Source organism: Aquila chrysaetos, chromosome 1 (assembly GCF_900496995.4).
Source record: "Aquila chrysaetos chrysaetos chromosome 1, bAquChr1.4, whole genome shotgun sequence".
NCBI classification, from domain to species: Eukaryota; Metazoa; Chordata; class Aves; order Accipitriformes; family Accipitridae; genus Aquila; species Aquila chrysaetos.
The window spans coordinates 55,442,075-55,461,896 of record NC_044004.1 but is presented as its reverse complement, the minus strand read 5'-3'; the positions used below and the strand labels follow the sequence as shown (position 1 = coordinate 55,461,896).

The 19,822-nt window shown below is 42.9% G+C and overlaps 1 long non-coding RNA gene across 4 annotated transcripts; it reads left to right on the top strand.

Moving 5' to 3' along the window:
• The first annotated feature begins 1,262 nt into the window (after positions 1 to 1,262).
• LOC121233194 lies at positions 1,263 to 18,899 on the top strand. Of its 4 annotated transcripts, none has more exons than XR_005932088.1 (4): positions 1,263 to 1,484; positions 12,703 to 12,844; positions 15,913 to 16,065; positions 18,665 to 18,899. It is a non-coding gene; the product is annotated as an uncharacterized LOC121233194 (long non-coding RNA). The 4 variants fall into 4 exon arrangements; XR_005932087.1 differs by lacking the exon at positions 1,263 to 1,484 and adding an exon at positions 2,436 to 2,904; XR_005932089.1 differs by lacking the exon at positions 1,263 to 1,484 and adding an exon at positions 8,556 to 8,713.
• Positions 18,900 to 19,822: the final 923 nt, after the last annotated feature.

Sequence of the window (19,822 nt, the reverse complement as noted above, 5' to 3'; positions counted from 1 at the left end):
ACAAAAAAAGATACTTTATTACTTCGAGCATTCCATGCAGAAAATTGCTTTTCTGGCTCACTTGGGAGCCAGGAGCTCTGCTGTTTGCCTGCCTTTGGCACATACTGTATTCTTGACCCTGCTTATTTTAAACTTGGAACTGACAGCAAAGGTGTCCTCCCATCTACTGACTTGGTTAAAATATTGACCTAACTTTGTGCCTTGTTTCCAACAGTGGCTAATGACAGATGATTAGAAAACAGCTTAAGAAATGTAAGATCTTTAGTGTGATCTTTCCTCTGGGACACCTTGTCAACTTTAGGCAAAAAAGCCTGCACCTAGACCATTGTGTTTAATAGCTACTGATTGACCTGTCTCTGTTAATTGGCGAGTCCCTTTCTGAATGAATTTATAGTATTGGTCTTAGATGTTCTCATAGCAATTGAATTTCCAGCATAAGCAAAGCACTGAGAGAAGGCAGTTCCATCTGTATCATCCTCTGTAGTAGTTTCCCACAGACAAACCTGTCTCAGACTGAGCCTCCTCTTCCAATTCAGTCTGGTGGCAGACATGTCAGAACTACCACTTAACAAAAGAAGGTGGAGAATACTAATCTTTGCTTTAGGTTTTCTTTTTTTTAACTATGCTCTCTACCAATCCTCTTCACAGCTTAGTTTGCATCTCCCCTTCTTTTGGGTTGTTCAGTTGCTGAGTACTGGAAATCTGGTTAACAACTTAATTTCTTCCACCTAGGGCAATGCGAACCATACAGTTACAGTATGTAAACAAGTCTTGCAATTTAGCAGACTGTGCCTTAAGAATGGAATTATAGAAGCAGAAAATCTGATTTTGAATTAAAAGAAGCAATTCTTTCTGATAATTAGCAGCACTTTTCCAAAACAGTACCAGCTGTCTCCCCCCAAATGCACCTCACCTCATAAAGAGGACCAGGTTTGTTTCAAATGCAAGCCTTGTTTTTTGACCCTAGTAATAGTTGAATCACAAAGTCCAGATTTCACTTGGCAGAGCTGTCCATAGTTACTGTGTGCTTTTTCACTTTGCTGCTGCTGTAAGTTCTCTTTCAGTTAAAAATAAGCAAATTCAAATGGCGTATACTTGCAAAGGAACCTTCTCTCCTGTGCTTGTGCCTGTTGTTAGCTATTTTCAAACAGCCCCATGGGTTCTTGATTACTTCAGGAACCTTGTGACCTAACAAATGAAACAGCCATAAACAAAGCCAGCTTAATTTCTTCACGTCAGGCATTTTGCCATGGAAAGTCAGTGTTAGCTGGCTCAACTCTGTTGTCAAACAGAAGAGGTACTGGGAGAGAGATGACTCATCATGTAAACTCATCTTTTTCTGTCATGCTGAGGGAGCTTTATGCTCCCCTCTCTCTCTGGGCTCTGCAGACCGGGAACTGCACCAACCCAACCAGCATGGCCCTGGCTGCAGGGCAGGTTCACTTTGAAGCATGAGGTGTGTTTCCATGGGGGCAGCTCGCCAGGTGAGCACATGCGTGTGTCTTCATGCTGCCTTCTTCCAGGGGTCAGGCTCCCTCCTCCATAAAAAAATGCTTCACAGGCTTTTGAGGTAGCTACAGTAGCTCTTTCTTTTAAAGCTGACCTTCAAAGGAATAAATGCTGTCAGCTGGATCCTGTTTTGTCTACTTTGTGCTATATGAAGAATGGCTGAAGTGAGAGAGATGTTTAAGGATGTCCTGATTATTTTTTTTCTTTTCTGCTTGCTCTTTATGTCACCAGTTAAGATCTTATCTAACCTGGATTGCAGAATGGCAGGCCTGGAATTGTAGCAGAAGTGTGAATTCACAAGAGTGAAAATTGGATCTGCTTGATGGGAAGGGTCTTTTTTTTTTTTCTTTTTTTTTCCCTGTGATTGTTTTAGAATAAATTAATTCATGGTGAAGCTTGCAAAAAGGAAGGAACTACTGTTATTGATAAATACCAACATATACAAACCCCTCACTTTCTTGTAGGTATTCATTTTACTTTTTAGGGAATCTGATCTGTTACTGGAGCCTGAGTTTCAGGTGCATAGAGTTTCTGTGTTTGATAGTCTGTGTCTGCAAAGGAGTAAAAGCCTGACCCTGGTGTAATTGCTACAACTCTCCTAGGTAGAACTGTTAATTGTTCTCTGCCAAAGAAATGTTGTCAAACTTCGATGTATCGAATTGCCTCCTGAAAAACTTAACTCCTTCCTAGACAAATTTAGATTAAGATAGAAATACTTCCCAAACCAATTGTGCTTTATTTGTGCACAAGTTTTACCAATAAGGGAAGTTTCATTAATATCCCTCATCTTGCCTTCATAAAATTACCTTTCATACATCTCTACTGTAATTTATTAATAAATGTTTGCTTAAGCTTACAAAAATGCCAGCCATTCCACGTAACAGCTTCTTTAATATACATTTTTTACATTCTAGGGGTAAGGGGGACACAAATCTTTCAAGAAGTGATAGAAGACAAGCTCAAGTAACAGAAAATTCCAGCTATAATCTACTTCCTTTGAAAAAAGTAGGGGGGGAAGGTTGTAAGATTTATAGATACACCAAGTTTGCATTTTATTTCAGTCCTCAGGTTTAACTGAAGTAGCTGTATTTGTTTTATGGACCTAGATCTAATGCATAGGCTGCATCTAGTGTCTTTATCTTACATAAAGTTTCTTGAGAGACCTGTAATGTAGCGGTAAACTCTGTGCACAAGATTCAAAAGCTAAATGTGAAAACTGGATGTGACTGTTGCTGAGTCATGCTGACAGCTCAGCCTGGTTAGCTTTAATGAAGGTTCAGAGTGGAACATGGCATCTTTTTGAGCAAGGAGGGAAGATCAAGGAAGTTCTGCAGGCACTGCTGGTGCTCAGTCGTGCTTGTTGCTGAACCTGCTGTATGAGTCTCTGAGCTGACAGTAAGGGAAAGGATTTGGCTTCTGATCCTCAGGTTTCTGGTACTGTAAGTAGGGCTTTGGCTTTTTGACTCTGTGCATAACATACTATTAAAACAATCTGAACAGTTCCTTTGCTGTCAGATATCACTGAGGGTGTAAGCAAATTTTCATTGTCTTCAGGGATTGCACCCAAAGTGCATGGCTTGTTGTTGCTCTGTAATTTTCCCTAAATGTGATTAGGCATTCTTGCACTGGAGGCTGCCATTGCTGCTAAGGGACTCTGGGAACACATATAGTATACTACTAAAATGTGAGTGTACTGTGAATCGATGAGCTTATTTTCTTCTTGTAACCAGTCAGGTTAAAACTCAGTCATGCTCATGGAAAGCCAATGGAAAAGGGACATGAAACCACAAGACAAAAGTGTTTTCTCCTCCAACCAATCATTTGTGGTATCTGTCACAGGATGGCCTTCTGCAAATGTACATCTGCCATAGGAAATGGCTCCACAAAAAAGTTACATAGCCACGGATGTTCCATGTCTTTACGTGGGTTTACCCAAGGGAGGAAGGACATGCTTCCTGTTCGCTGACTTTATGGACACAATTTAGTTAGGGAAAAAAGATGTTATTAGTGTGTGATAGTTCATATCCTATCAAGGATAGAGCTGTTTGCACTTTTGGTATGAGTCACATGGGACTAAGCACTGCGTGGTGCCAATCACTTGTTTCATCCTGTTAACTCATGTTAAAAGTACAGCTGGATTGCTCTCTCACCTACCTTGCTTTAGTTATCTTGCCTGAGATGATATCAGCTAAGATCGCATCTTTTCTTACAACCAAAGACAATGTCTGCTTTTACAGTGCACGTGGCTCCTGCCAGTCTGGAGCTGTACAGCAGATGATGGATCTGATCTGCAGCTGCTGTCAGTATTTTGTGGAAGTCCAGGTTTCAAACTCACCTGGCTGCCTGACACTACCAGTCTTCTCTTTGGATATATTCATTGGATCTGACTTCAGCTTTATTTACCACTAGGCTTGTTTTACTGTTCCAAGTAAGGGTTAGCCCCTTGCTAGAGCAGAACATGTGGTACTTGTCAGAAAGAGACAGCCTTTAAGGCTGCCAGATAACCTGACCAGCCTGCTCCTCTGCAAACAATTTTGTGGGCCCTGCTGATAATGATAAATCAACTGCACTGAAGATGATTAGAAGACGCTGATGTCTGTAGGGGAGCAAGGCTCTTAGTGGCAGACTAGCACTGCTCTGGCATATGACTACCCTTAAACAAAAGCACTTACAAACTTACGAACATTTGCAACAACTTGTTACTGATGATGGCACCGATCTGCAGTTTTTCTGCTGTCACTGTATGTCATCAAGCCCCAGATGCTCATTATTTCATTCTCATCAGAATCACTGCTTTGGTTTGCAAGCCTGCAAGAAACTCTCCATGGCTCTTTGCAACAAACTGAATGATACTAAGCTCCTTCCAGACCAGTCTGGGTGATGCTTATCAAAGGGATACTCCTATAGATCTTGCCTGTACAAGAAAAGGTGTCCGTCCCTAGTACAAGGCACCTGGTCTGAGTGCAGCTGGGTCCATGGAGCTGCTGGTTCCATTAACTCTGTTCCATCTGTATCAGAAACTGATTTTTAAGCCTTGCAGGACTAATTAAACTTTTTCATTTAGGGATTATATAGACCTATAAGCTCGTGTTGGTGCCATTTTGCTAGTACCCATGCTCTTTAAAAATTGTATTGTAGATCAAATTTGAAGGGACTCAAGTATTTTAAGACTGTCATTCAACCTTGTACAGCTAGGCCAAGTTTATGTGGCGTGCATCTATAATGAAAACCCTGAGAAGAGCAGAGATCCGTTTTCTCATTACAATGACAGCAATAGAGAACCTATGGCTTTAGGTGAAACCTGTCAGGTTTCACCACTGCAGGGAGGTAAGGAGAGCAACACCTTCATCCTCCCAGCAAACCATGCAAATAGAAAAGCAAACACTACAAAGCAGAAGAGGCTGAAGGGAGGATCCGGGTCTCAGGAGGAGACAGCTCAAAATGGGTCAAACAGAGAAGCACTGCGTGTCCTGCAAATATTTGCTGTGATGAAGCATGGGAAGGCATAAAAGCAGTCTGACAATTTGAGTATTAGCCATCTGCAGAAAGAGAGAAAGGGAATCAGAGTGCAGGTATTGCTTTTTTCTTTCTGGCTTTATTGCTAGAGAGCCAGGACAGGTAACGGTTGCAGATGAAGCTTACACCTTCCCCTGTCTCTAGGGGATGTGGGCAACATAGAGCCCTCCTTGCATTGCTTTCACTTCAGTACAGCCCTGCTCCTCACACCAAATTCTTGTAGAACATCTGCGGACTGTTATTGCCTGCCCCTGCCCCTGAGTAATTTTTGGAAGAGAAATGGATCAGTTTTGCTTGGCATGACTTTGATGTCTGCTGCCTTTAAATCATCTTCATGTGATGGGAGACTCAAGTGGCGGCAGCTGGGAAACGGCTTAGCTTCAAGCATGACTGGAGTTCTGTGACCCAAAGAAGGTGGTGAACCTATTTTGCTCTCTGGGTGGCAGAATGCCATGCGTTAAGGGAGATAGAACATAGGTACGTGGGAGAAGCCCTTACTCAAATAGTTAATACACCTAAATGTGAAGAAAGAGGATTTGGTGTCAAAGTACATCTGTTGCCCATGGTTTGATGCAGTCAGCATGACGTGTATTGCTAAACCTTTGTTCCAGCTGTCATGGGCACCTAAGTTTCTATGATTTTTTCATTGGCTGCTGCTGCTTTTGAAATTTAGTGCTTCTGACATGCAGGAATATTTTTTTTTTTTTCAATGTGAGAGTGAGCCTGCAGGATGGGAGTGTTGATAGCACACAGCTGACCACACTGTGCTGAGAGCTTTAGTACAGCAGAGTTTCAACTCCTGGCTGCAATGGTAGTTTGAAAGAAAAAGGATCAAACTGAACAGCTCTCATCAAGTCCTCTGATTCATAATTCCTGAAGAGATTCTTGTCCTAGTCTACTTTTGCTATCTAAAGGAAAACACATACTTTTCCCTTTGTATTTAGAGAGCAGGGATGGATTAGGCTTGCTAAGCAATAATCAGCTTTCACTGGTTTAAAATTAACTAAAACAGCACTAGGTGTTTTTTTTCTCTCAGCTGGTGGCAGTAGGGCTCAGAAAGTGTCTGGAGGAGGTGGCTCAGGCTTTTGTGGCAGGGTGAAGAGAGACATGACCTGCAGCAAGCTCTTTCCATTGCCAGAGGCATGGGGTCCACCCTCCTCCTGGCTGCCAGGATGGCTGTATGGGAGAGGTGAAGTCTGGGCTGTGGTGGGAGCGAGGGAGGGAGAGGTGTCATCCTGGTGGAGATGGGAAAGGATGTCCTAGAGCTGGTGGAGGACCAGCAACAGTAGGTGTCCTGTGCTACTGTCTGCCATCCTCGACCTATTCCCCTGAAGAGAATGTCCTGTTGGTGCTCTCCTCTTTCCTATACTGTGCTGATAGTGAGCTCTTTATTTTGAGTTGTAATTGAAACAGGTATGTTGGAGATTTGAAGCCCCTGCCCATTGCAGTGGGTAAGGACACTGAGACGCCTTTGCTGCCTTTGTTCCTTCACTCCCCTGCTAACATGCTAAGAGCTTCAATTTTTCTGACAGAGGATGCTGTACTGTAGCTAGACTGACTGTATCTTGGTCCTTCTGAAGGCTTGCACAATGAGCTCACCCTTACCCCACAGGCCTATGAAAAGGAAACATGTTCTTGTTACAGGACTTGACCCTTCGTCAGTGCGTCCTTTTAGCTCTGTGTAACCATGTTTGTATTACTGCCCGTGGGCTCTATATGCCAGCAAAAGGAGGATGGAGCCTGTGTGTGCCCCAACACAGCTGCTCTGTGGGGCTGAGGATGTTTGATCTTACTTTGTCTCCTCTAATTACATTGTTTTATTTTGTTGTCTGGGTGTGGGTGTTTAACACACCTACTATCTGGAACCCTGTAGTGTAACTTTAGTGTGTATCTCCAGGCTCATGTCACACTGGGTTTGGATTTGGTTTCTTTTTTTTTTTCCTTTTTCTTTTTGTTTTTCATTTGGCAGAACAGTAGCTAAAGTTTTCCCTTTCCCACTATGGAGCAGTTGGGCCAGTGACCTCCTCCTGAACAACTGAGATCCATTTTCCATGTTGAAACAGTGACGTAATAGTTTACAGTGTAGCACAGAGCTGTGCCCAGCGGGCAACACTCGCATTCTCGGTTTCTTCTGTTGGCCAAGTCTTGCTGGGAGATGTAATGTAAGGCTAAAAACCTCCACAGGGTGTGGAAGGCCTGTTTGTGTGTGAAGCATCTTTGAATCTCCTTTTAGACAGCACTGAATAGTAGCAGGCTATTTTCCTTTCCTAGCATTAGGGGGAGCACAGCTGTCAAGAGAAAGAGACTACATGGTTTAAAAAAAAAGATACAAACAGAAGTTCTGAACCTTATGAGTCCAATTTAAACCCTCTCCCTACATTATGGTCTGTTTAGAATCGCCATGCCACCAGTAACAAAGCTTCTGCAGACACCCAAGATTGCAGGACATTGTTGTTGGAGACATCAGTCAAAAAGGAGGAGTAGAACTGAACAGTCTGCTAATTTTTCAGTCACCTAGAAAGAAGCAATAACTGAGTGGCATTAGCAATTGTTGAAACCTTGTTTGGCATTCCAGAGGCCTTGCTGACAACAGTGCTACAACAGCCATTCAGGAATGCTATTATACCACCAGCACTGTCTCTGAGATGTTGCATTTTATAGACTATACTCTCTTGTTTTAGCTTCCAGTGGTGTCACTGGTGATTGTACACAGGGCCTTGGCTACAGAGGAAAATATTCTTCTCTTGTTCTAAGCCCTTGGCTCTGCAGATTGGTTTTGTTTTGCACTTTGGTAGGAACATTACCCAATAAGCTGTGTGGTAAAACCTCTCTACCCCCAGCCAAAATCACAAAACTCCTGTTAATTTGCTTGGAGCTGGGATTTCATGTGTGGGCTCAATGTTTGTAAGCCTATGTAATTCCTCTACCCCTGCTGGCTTGTGCTTGCTTCCTCCGCTCATGAGAAGTACCTTATTGATCAGTTCTCTTTAAACCCATAACAATAGTTCCTGGCTACTCTGCGAGCAAGGCTATCAGAATCAGTCCCTGTGTGCATAAAAGGTATCAGATAATGAAATTCAGGCCAAATATTCTATCAGGGATATTTTACTTCATATGTTTTTCCACAACTCAGCACATACTTTAATCATTGGAATGGACAGACTGATTGATTGCTTGGCTGATTCCCCTAGATTCAACACCTAAAAATAAATGTTTAAAAGTTACATAATCTTAGAGCTAAGGCTGCAGTCTGCATGTTCTTTGGAAGCCAGAAGTCCAAGTTGGGACTTGCTGCTTTGTGGGAGAGCAGAGGGGATCCTCTGAGAGCTGGCAACGCTGTGCCAGGCTTGGTTTCTAAAGAGAGACCAAGAGGGAGCATGGTGTTTTGATTCAGCTCTTTCCAGTGACATGATCAGCTGGATTTTGTGGGTGTTACTGGTTTGATTCTATCAGGTTCACAGGAACATGTTGGCATCCACGCATCTCAAAGTAGCCCATTCTGCACACATTCTATTTTCTTCTTTAGGAATATACTGATGTTTGTATCGCCAAGAGAAGTGAAAGACAAAGTATTTAAGAAGAATGATTCATTCCAAAGGGAAGAGTCTAGGATGCCCAAAACAGGCATGCCTGGGTGGCAAGCAATGGTATTGCTAGCTGGATGAAGACTAGGCAAGGAGGACAAATTGTAACTGGTACGTGTGGATCCTTCCTTGGTAGTATTACTCAAGAGGAAGTTTCTATGAGACTTGTGGTGTTTGCAGTTCTTCCAGAAGTCAGAGAAGAAGAAGTGGGAGAGAGTTGGAAAGGGACTAAAGAGGGAAGAGTCCTGGGAAGGGCAAGGAAGGCCAGAAAGAAAAAACGTCTGTAGCCTACCCTAAGGAGGGCATGAAGGCAATGCATGCCCCAGAGTGACAGTGCCATGAAAGCTACAACAGAAATCACCAGTGGGAAGAGATACTCTTCTTTCCCCCTCCTTTTTTTTTTTTTTTTTTATTTAGTTCAAAAGCATGGCAGGAGCATGAGGCAAACTGTTATTTATGTAGCAGGGAAGAGACACATATGAGGACATCTGTTTTAAGGAGCTGCTTCAAAAATAACCACAGGAGAAGAGTGTGTTTGCAGAGCTCAGCAGGCAACCTGCAGAGTAGTAGAAAGTAAGACAGCAGTGGTACTCTGAGTGTAGACAGCCCCAAATGGCTACAGGATTGTGTACATTTGTACTCATTGCCAAACCACCCCACCCTGACCCCAGTGGGTGTTTTACAAATTGAAGGAGGTGCTGTTTCCATATTTTCTGCCCAAGAACGTTGATCCCTTCTCTGTTGCACTCCTTCCTGACTCCTTTTTCTTAAGTCAGCAGCTTTAAAATTCCAGTTTCAAGTGTTTAAAAAATAACCCTGTTACAACGAATATCCAAAACGTATGGCAGAGGAATGCAGATTTGGATGCTACTCCATCCCAAAGATGAGGCCCTGTTCACCTGGGAAAAAGGAAAAGCAGACTGAGAGATTTTGAAGCAGGATGCTCATGTCTAGCATTCTGCTCTACTCTCTTACTGACTGCTGAGTACAGGAACAAGCAGCAAACCTGGCCACTGATTTACTGAGGTGCTGTAAGAAAGTCCATTACAGCTTACTCGTTGCTTCAGCTTCCCAGTGGGTAAAACAGAGAAGTAAAAAGCACAGCTTTTCTGCTCATTTTCCTTCTAATATCTGTCATTTCAGACAGCTCTGAAAGTGTTGTGGTGTAGGATTTAACGTAAATATCTGGTGTGTTCCATCAGTGAAATGAGGGGCAAAGCCAGATGGCATGAGGCAGCCATCCCACTGGGGAACACAATGTTGCAGGCACTGGGCAGTTAATTCCTCCTGTTAGCCAGGTGAGAGAGCATGTTTGGTAAAGACCAGATAAAAAATCAGCATAATCACTCATTGGGAGATTCAACCTCTCCATGGCCAAACACTCCTTAGAACACAACTCTGACAAAACATTCATGATGAATTTGCATCCCTATCAACTTTCCAGTTTTTGGTAGGAGAATCAATGGCAAATACCACTTCAAAGTAGCAACCAGGTATGTCCCCACTGCTTTTTTAGCTATCCACTGTAGGTAATAGAAACATTACGCAAATAGAAGTGAGAGTTTGAGATATAGTAGCTGATATCTCTCTAGTAGGAAACAGCTGTATTTCTCTTCTACACTAGTGGCTGTCAGCAAGTAACACTGACTGAGCTGACTTCGGATATCTTCTACCTCAAGGGAAGCATTATCGTCTGTACTCCCTCCAGTACTGTGTTTTCTGATAAAGAACGAATGTGTCTGCTAAAATCAGTTCGTGCTGCAGTAACTACTTGGAACGAAACCTCGTTTTCACATACAAAAATTCTCACTTACAGCACAAAGTAACTATTTGGAGTTTCGCAGAATTATTCCATATTTACCTGGCTATTCCTGATATAACTATGACTGTACTTTGGCTAGTGTTTGGTAGCTGAGTACAACCTGCAGTGCAGTTTCATGTATACATAAGCCAAGAACGGGATGCGCTTTGGACAAAATTTGATATTTCGAAAGAGTTCAGTAGCAGCCAAACCAGCTTGGAGTAAAATGGAGCAACAGGGAATTTAATATCACACTTACTCCATAGGTTAACAAACATAAATGGAAATCAATTGCTTGTCACTAGGTAAGAGAGGCAGTATCTTTAATCTTGGTTGTTGTAAATAAAGCATTCACATCTATAGTTGGGTAAACAGATAATTGGCTTTATGTTTTTACTGAGGTTCAATTCACATTGAAACTAATGGTCATTTAATGTCCAGACTGCTTAGGCTATCCCACTGGATACCTCTTTTCTGTGCCTAAGCAAATTGCATCCTAGGCCCCACAGGACTTGCATCTGACTGCTTTCAAGGAGACATGGGCTTCTAAGCACTGAGATCACTTTTGGAATGGGAGCTCTGGCACACTGGACTGAATACCAAGAGGTATTCAGGCATACACATTGTATGTTTTTTATTCTTTCCTTGAAGCATTTCATGGTTTACTATTTTGATGTCTCTTCAGGCCTTGCCAGGATTAAGCTTTTTCTATTAGTTTGTGATCATATAGAAAATATAAAACAGTTCACTCTCTATAAATTTGGTAGGTAAGTGTTTTATCCTAGCTTGGACTAAGCATATGGCTTGCTTTGTATAGCTGTTTGATTGCATCATTCTTGTTTCAGTTGTGACAATCTGGCTCACACCTCTTTTTTCATTGTGTGAAGTGGAACCTGAGTGCATTGCGCCATTCTGTTGCACGTATCCTCTGGACATGCTGTTCTCTGCTATGGAACTAAGGAAAACTGCCCCAAATTTTCCCTGAGTACTGCTGTACAGGTGCAGGCAGGGTGGCAAGTGCAAGCTCACAAGGACATAGATATATTGTGAAAAAAAGACTGAATAAGCACTGTAAGCAGGCAACTGTAGAGAGGTGTCCTTCTATAGTGCAGAACACTGACTGCAGGCTCTTGTCAATCTAGCAAAAGCTGACCTTGTGTTCGATATGGTTACTTTTCCTGCCAACCTTTCTCCCAATTAGGTTGCAGGGTCCTACACACTTTAGCTTGCTCCCTAGATGTCTACTGCTGCCGAGTCCTGCACCTATCAAAATTTGGGAAATGTCCCTTTCTCCCTCTGCGGAGCACATGGAGGCCCTGCGAGCATCCCCATGGAAGTCAGACATCAGCAGCTGCACATCAGCGTAATTTGCCACTAGATGGCTGGACCTCTTTTTTGTCCAGCCGTCTCGGTTTTGTTCCCGGCTCAGAGTGACACTGCTTAGAGCAGAACAATGGAATCGTTGTAAGCTCTCTACCCACCCCCTTTATAGCTTAACATTTTTAAACAGCTGATGCTTTTAGCAAATTTACCCTTATGATGAATAGTTCAAACTTTTCAAACATACTGAAAGAGCTCTGCTAATAGCTAAGAAAATGATAGATGTTTTGCAAGACGAGAAAGGTCCCCACTCCTGTTCTTTTTTCCATTCCATTACACATGTAATACAACTTTCATTGAGTCTTTTGTTTCACAGGTGTATGCATAAGTGTGACACGTTTAAGAGTTCATCACTCAGACTGGGATATAGCATAATAAAGTCCTGAGAAGTCATGACATAGCAGCCACATATTTTGGTCTGGTGAATTTGGTGGCGTAAAATTTGTAAAACTTGTAGATATGGATATTTATGTCACTGTGATTTGGGGCAGAAATGTCTGTCCTGAGCAAAATTAGCTTTCCTTTAAGAAAAAATATTTTGCTCGCAGTCAGTCTCTTCAAAAATGTTAATTCTTCTAGGCAAAAAAGTCAACTTTCCTGATGACTGCAGACTGATACATTATAGAGAGCAAGGAGGCCTACTTCAAAAGGCAGATTTCTCCTACCTGAAAGCAGACAAGAGGAATAGACAAAGTATACATCTGTTTCTTGAAGATAGCACTTTTTTTTCCCTTATCAGCCTCTTTTTCACATTTTCAGATCTATTATTTGTATTTACTGGGTCCACTTTGTTTGTTTATAAATATATTTGTATCCTTGAATTCAAAACAACAGAGAGGTATGTTTTTGAATTAAAATTACTTTAGTTGTTTTGCTGTCACAACACAAGCGTTTTGTGCTTGCCACTTGCAGGAACAAGGAGGAGACATAGTCCCTGCCTCCAAGGTGTGTAATCTAAAATATCAAACCTGGAAATCTCAGGGCACTTTTAACAGCCTTGTGAGAGGCTGAAGATATGCTGAAGATGTGCCTATAGATGGTGGTACATGAAATGGTAAGATGGAGATGAATCTAGAAATGGGTCTGGGCTGGGATTTCTTTTCTTTTCCAAATATTGTCTCAGGTACCAGTCACTCACAGTTCAATTTTCTTAAAGCACTATGACAGCAAAAAAAGCTGATGATATAATTAGTGTGGTAGAAGAAGAGCAGGAAATTGAAATGAACTCCACCCATCCAAACTCACAGAGAAACATGGGTAGTGAAGCATACAGCAGATGACAAGCCTCCGAAAAAACAGACTTCAACAGTAATTGCTCAACCCAACAAGAATATTGGCGGCTACTCTGTTCTCATCTGCAGGAAGGTTTCTGCTTTTGTTAATATAACAGGAGAGAGTAAGAAAGACTTGAAAATTTCCACTTACTGTACTTGCAAACAAGTAAATTGTGTATTTTTCTGAAGTGCCATCCTTTTAAAGGTGGCATATATTACCGAAGGGTAATATATGCAGGTTATTATGAAGTGTAAGCTTGCACTTGGAAGTAGACCAGAAACAAAGTCTGGACCCAGTTTACTTGCTCTTTGAACTCTTCAAATTACTGGAGTTCCCAAGTAAGTAGAGGAATCGTGTGGCTAGCTTGAGTCTTCTGCTACTTGATCCTGTCACAAATGGCATGCTATTGCTGAGCACAGAGGACTATCTGCCAAAGATGTAGCATTACCACAGGCATCGTGTATTCTTCCCATGACACTGTGGGAAGTAAAAAGCCCTAACAACACAGCATGGTTTTGTAATGACTCTAGTACTGCTTTTTTATGCCTTTGGGGAATGTTTAAAAAATGTGTTTTATGTACCTTGTTCCTAAGCAGGTCCACCGATATAAACAATACAGAATATTGCTGTAACATACCTGTTCACTGGTGCTATTAAAAGCACTATGTTTGTTGTGGCAGCTGTCTTTGCGTAACATCTGAGAAATCAAAAGTGTCAATACCAAAGGTAAAGGAAACTCTGGTATCTTTGATCCTGCTATGTGGTAACTGTTGTCAGATGTGAACAGAGAAGATACGTATGAAGAACCAGACACAAAATTGTGAGGAAATCAGGTTAAACATATCAACCACCTTCCTTTGGGCTTATCAGCTCACTTGCAGAACTCTTGTACAGTCCTAATAAACTGTTAGAGGCCCTGAATACGTTCTGTCATGTAGTCTGACAGACAGGAGACACCAATGTCACAGCAGAGATGGCAGCCCTTTTGCCACTGCTATTGCCATAGCTCAGATGAGCAAGCATGTTCCTACCAGAGGTTAGGAGGTGGCTCCCTGCAGCTGGACTGCACTGCAGATCTGGGGCCTCCTCCAGCAGGTGCTGGCTCCCTTGAGCACCTCATCACCCTCCCCAGAGGATTTTGGATCAACTCTCTGCTGTGAAGGCAATGACATAGAGTCCCTTCAGGTCACAGCATCTCTACAGCCATTTTCATCAAAAAACAATGGAAAAAGTGTTGCTTAGATTTAAAATGAGAGCTTGTTGCACAGTTGGCTTTTCCCACTCTGTTCTCAGCAAGATGATTTAAGGCCTTGCCTGCATAGAGGTCTGGGGGCTGAACTCCCAACCAGGCTGGCCAAACATCTACTCCAACACCTTTTAGCTCAACTCTTGGCCAGGCCATGGCTGAAAGCTTTTCTAAAAGCTGGGCTCTGAGATGAATTGGTCTGCTAGCCTCTCCTCCCACCACTCTGACTGCAACTTGCATTTAAAGCCTGCAACAACCAGATTTGCAGTCTTGTGCTCTCTCATCCTACCTCCTGCTTCCAGTCCCTGACCTTCTGACAGCTTTACAGATCTGCCTGGAAGGAGATGCCAGAGTGATTCCTGAGGGATTGTTTGTGTGGACAAGTCTGATCCAGGACCCCAGGAAAAACAAAAATCTGCCCAGGAGGAGGGATGGGGGAAGCTCAGGTGGCTTAGGGCTGAGTAAAGGAGACCCTTGAAGGGAAACATGTTCGAAGATTACTTAAAATGGTGAATTTGCAGAAAATCTTATCACCATTAAAAGCACACTCAGAGGAAATCCTCACTCTCCTGAGTGCTCTTACAGAGCAAACACCATATGTTAAACCTCTGAGCTGTGAAGTGAGAGTGTCCCATGTTATTTGATGAAGAATGGCTGAGAGGAACTCAGAGGGCCTTGAAAAACCTAATGGACCTTAACTTAGGAAAATCATATGGTGCTTCATCATAGGATAAACATCGGTTGCCCTTTTGGACAGAGCATTGTCAAGAAATTATACCAGACAGAACCTTCAAGTATACACAAGCAATAGTCTGTGTTTGGGAAGGGAACAGTTTCCAAAGTTGCAGAGTTTGTCCACTGCCTTTAGCAATACAAAGTTAGAAGGATAAATCTGGCACTGGAGTCTGAGTTTATATCCATATTAATGACCATGGTCATGTAGCACCAGTAATGAAAGGGGAGGCAACTGCCCATATTCTGATTGTGGCCACCCCTAATTCAGGACTGCAAATCTGTGTCTCTTTTGTAGAATAATGCATGTTTTATCTTATTAAGCCCCATCACTGTCCTGTGTATAAAGTGGTTGTAAGAAGTACCTTATAGTTAATGCATTTTGGAGCCAGTTTGGATGTAAGAGCGTTTGGAACCACACCTGCAGTCACTGTGTGACAGTGAGCTATGGACCAGGTATGTCATACTATTCCTGCTTCACCATTGTACAGACTTGTCAGGGGAATTAATACGAAAGAGTTCTGTAAAAATCTCCAGAACAGAGGCTTGCTGAGGCACTCCACTACAGAAACAGAACTGTGTTTCTGAATGTTTGCCCCAAGCACCACCATGGTGCAGCTGCAGCCCCAGCTGCTCCTTTGCTTTGACCGCACAGTGTGAGGGAGGAAGCGTGCCACCACTCCCACCCCTTCCTCTCCCAAGCAGCAGAGGTAGCAGCTCCTGGCTCGAGGTGCTTGGCACAAAAAATACCTCTTCCTTCTCTTGCAGGAAAGAAATAGCAGGGTGCATTATTCTTCCCTACAGTTTTAAAGTAGCGATTCTGGCACTAGCGGTCTGCATATCTCATTTTGCATATGTTTGCTCCAAAGGGACTTCTGAGGCTGCGTCTTCATGTCTATCTGCTTAGACTGCTGCAAGACTTGTCTGGGCTCATCTTGAACAAACCGGCTTGCAGATTGCAAGCAGTAGAACTTGGCTGAGTAGACTTTGTGACCATTATTGCTGATACTTGGTAGTTCTCTGTAAGTAATTTGCATCCCGGTTAGTAGCTCTCATCATCTTTGTTCCAAAACTTGCCAAATGCTGGTGGGAACTCGCATGAATACAACTTGCAGTTTCTTTATACAGTTATCCTTACTTTAAGAACACATGAAATAACGGACCCTTACACCGAAAGTACAGCATTTGCAGAAAGAAAATTAAGGCTCAGATACACATTATCTTGAGAAAGTAAAATCAGACATAATGCAATTGGTTATCAGTTATTATTTTGTATGCCTTAGCTTCAGATTCTGGCCTCTTAACTCTGTAGATGTATAGACATGCTTAATGCTTTGTGAATCATCCTAACAACAATGTTGTTGTTATCAGATTACAATGATGTTGGGTTGGTCTTGCAAGAGGATATTACTATCCAGGATTGAGACTTTAGTTTCATACTGAAAAAGCAGCTCAATACTCACCAGAAAGCCACTAACCAGTGTTAGCCATAACAGTAATTAGTCAGTACTTGCACTTGTGAATTAACTGAAAATATTTGAGTTATTCTTGTGGGAAGCTGAAGTCGTGTTCACAGCTGGGACACGGCTTGTAATTCCACCAAGGCCAATACAACTTGTATCACCACTTGAGTTTGGTCCTATGAAATTCTTATCTCAGAACTCCTTTTAAACCTAAAAAATGCCCCCTCAACAGTGGTGACTCATTTGCTAAGCAGAAAACAAAGTGTTTTCATGGTTGCAAAACCATCAAGTGAACACAAATAGCATTACAAGCTAGTATGATATTTAGGTTGGAAAATATTCTGAGGTAGATAATACCTCTGACTCTATAAATCTTGTTGTGTGTCAGAAAGCTCTATAGTTTCCCCATGGAAAAATACTGCTATCCTATGAATTTCAACTAAAATTAAGTGTCTAGGAAATAACTAGACTTAGGGACACAGATGTTGAACTTTTCTTAGACCACAACTCTTTATCTCACTAAATGTGTCACGTGGTGAGATTAGCAATGCGATAACTCATGGAACTACAGTCTTCAATGTGCTGCTTAGCCATTTCTCATTTTGAGTCACTCAGACTTGCATTTTTTTCCCTGGAAAATGTCAAAGAATTCATAGATCAAAAACCAGGAGCTGACACAAAGACAGAGGTGCTGGATCTAAGAAATGATTGAACTGAGGAATTGGGATGAGAGCTCTCTACTTGGTGGGAAGTAAGAATTTCAGAGTCTGCAACTATGCCCCTTTGAAGATACAAACTTCTCAAACTTCCTGCACTTACTAGCATTAGACTTGGCCAGTCTTTGGTCAGAGGAAGTCCACTGATATCTGCATCTTAGAGATAGGAAGTAGATTTAATCATCCGGATGGGACTTTTTCTCTGATGTCAGTAGTAAATCAAAGTGTTGCCTGGTGTTATGAAGCATGGTGCTACAAGAAACATTGCTTTGTCATTGAAATACTGTCCATTAGTACTCCTGTGACTAGTCAGATGAATTATAAACTAACAGAATTTGAATAACTGTCTTGCCATACTGCAAGAAAAGGTAATATTGCTCCTGCTTAATACTGCCTCAGGCTTTTGTGCCAAAACATCACACTGGAACTCAGTGTTGACTGGTAACTAACAGTGAATTTAAAGTGCTGTCAGTCATCTTGCTCAGCTTCCAGACCTAGGTGGCCAAAGCATGTGAGAAGCGATCCACAAGAGATGGCACAAAGCCAAAGGATGGTTTTTTTAATCCCTGTTTGTTTAGGACGGGAGACAAAATGTGTTTGTAAATCAGAGGCTGCTGCAGGTGCAGAGGACTCTGTTCCAGCTGGCATTCTGAAAGATCAATTACCTACATCAAAGCTGTTCTGCTGCCTTTGCTGTTTGGTTGCTCATTTCTGAGGCTGCACAGGAACCCTACACACAAAGTGAATTAAAAAGAGCAGGGTTTTGTGTTCAATACCCTCTTCAAATGAGCAGTCTAACCATTAACACCAGACGTCCTAAGTTCTCCTTAAGCTGATCAGATGATGGGACAATGTGAAATGCTTTTGACTTTAAAATGACACTTGACAATGATAATGCTATTCTTGATTGAGAAAGCAAGTGATGTCATGTAATATGATGATATAGTTGATGTAGGTTGCATTTCTTTTTAAGTTGTTGATTGGGAATGAATGGATTAATAGGTAAACCATCTGAGATTGTTACTGAATTTATCATTATAAATATTACTCTGCAATATTTTCCTCTTGCCTGTGAAGCATTAAAATGCTAAAGGGTGCCAACACGTGGTGTTAGTAGGGTGTTATGACAGTAATATTATAAATGTTTGTACAGGTTGTCACCAATATTTGAAGCCACTTGTAAAAACAGCACCTTAATATAATACATTATTACCATACCCTACTGTAAGTGGTGATGTGCTTTTACTCATTGGTACAGAACCTACGCATTACTAATTATTCCCCTCTTCCCATGGATGGTCTTGCAAAGACACAGCGTTAACAATTCTCTAACAATAGACACAGGGATAACGTTCATGTGGTGAACTATACAGTCATAGTAAAATTGTATAGACGTGTTGCACTAATTTCTCATTTACCAATAACATTGCTTTTTTTCACAGATCAATTTCAGCAGATGATTTTTCTTCTCAACATCTACCAGACCTGACAGACTTTTGGAAGCATGTTATCTTGCAGCCTTGTAGGGATGGGAAATGTAATTTATTACAAAGAAGTCCTCCATCTTTTGAATTAAAAGTATTGCACTTATAGCTGGACCAGGAAACTCCAAAAACTTGAAACATTGAAATGATGAAATTTTTCAGCAAAGAAATGCTATTAATTATGCTGTTAATGCCAGCGGACCATGCAGACTCTGAATCCCAAACAGCGTATGAATACAACTAAGCCCCGTAACTTTACAGTTGGCAGGTTCAATATAAATTCAGACTATGTTAAACTATAAACTCTAGAAAACATTGTAAAACAGTTTTTCATGTGTTCCTGTGCGTGTAATGCATATGAGTTCACGTGGGAGGTGATCTGAAGGCACCCATTCAGAATAACCTCCACAGTACAATTGCGGTCTTGCTCCTTCTCATTACCGCAGCCAACCTAGAACCGTGCTGCTCTCCTGGCTTTTCTCCCCGTGCATGCTATGGGCCGTTGTCGTCTCCTCCCTCACACCAGCCAGGCCGTGTTACTCCTCACTGACTCGGCACTGGCCGGCCCGTGTCACCCCACGGCTGTCGGAGGCAGGGAGTCCCCCGGCCCGGCACCTCTGCGTTTTGTGCGAGGCCACGGCTGGGGAAACCCGGCGGGGGCTTTGCCGAGGGAGGTGGCGCAGGAAGAAAGAATGGAAGAAACCTCGACTTCGCCTTACAAACCCGCAGCCAAGCGACGGGCTGGTCGGATACCGTCACTCCTCACGGGCACCTAACACAAAACGAACCGCATTTACCTCAGCGCTGACAGGTGCGGCCCCCAACACCCCTCCCCCGCCCCCCGCCGGGTCTGCCCCAAAGGGCCGCTCCAACGGCCACCCTGAGGCCCGCCGGCCCCGTTACGTAACCCAGCCGGCAGCCGCCGCCGCAGACAAAGGCCGGCGGGCACAGCCCCCCTGCCATCAGCCCCTACGGGAACCGCTTCACCGCCGCCCCCTTCGCCAGCCCCGCCCCCCCGCCCGCCGGGACCGCCGGGACCCCGCCGCTGGGGCACGCCACGGAGGAAAGCGGGGATGGGGGGGTGGGGGGTGGGTGTGGGGGGAGAGGTAGAGGAGG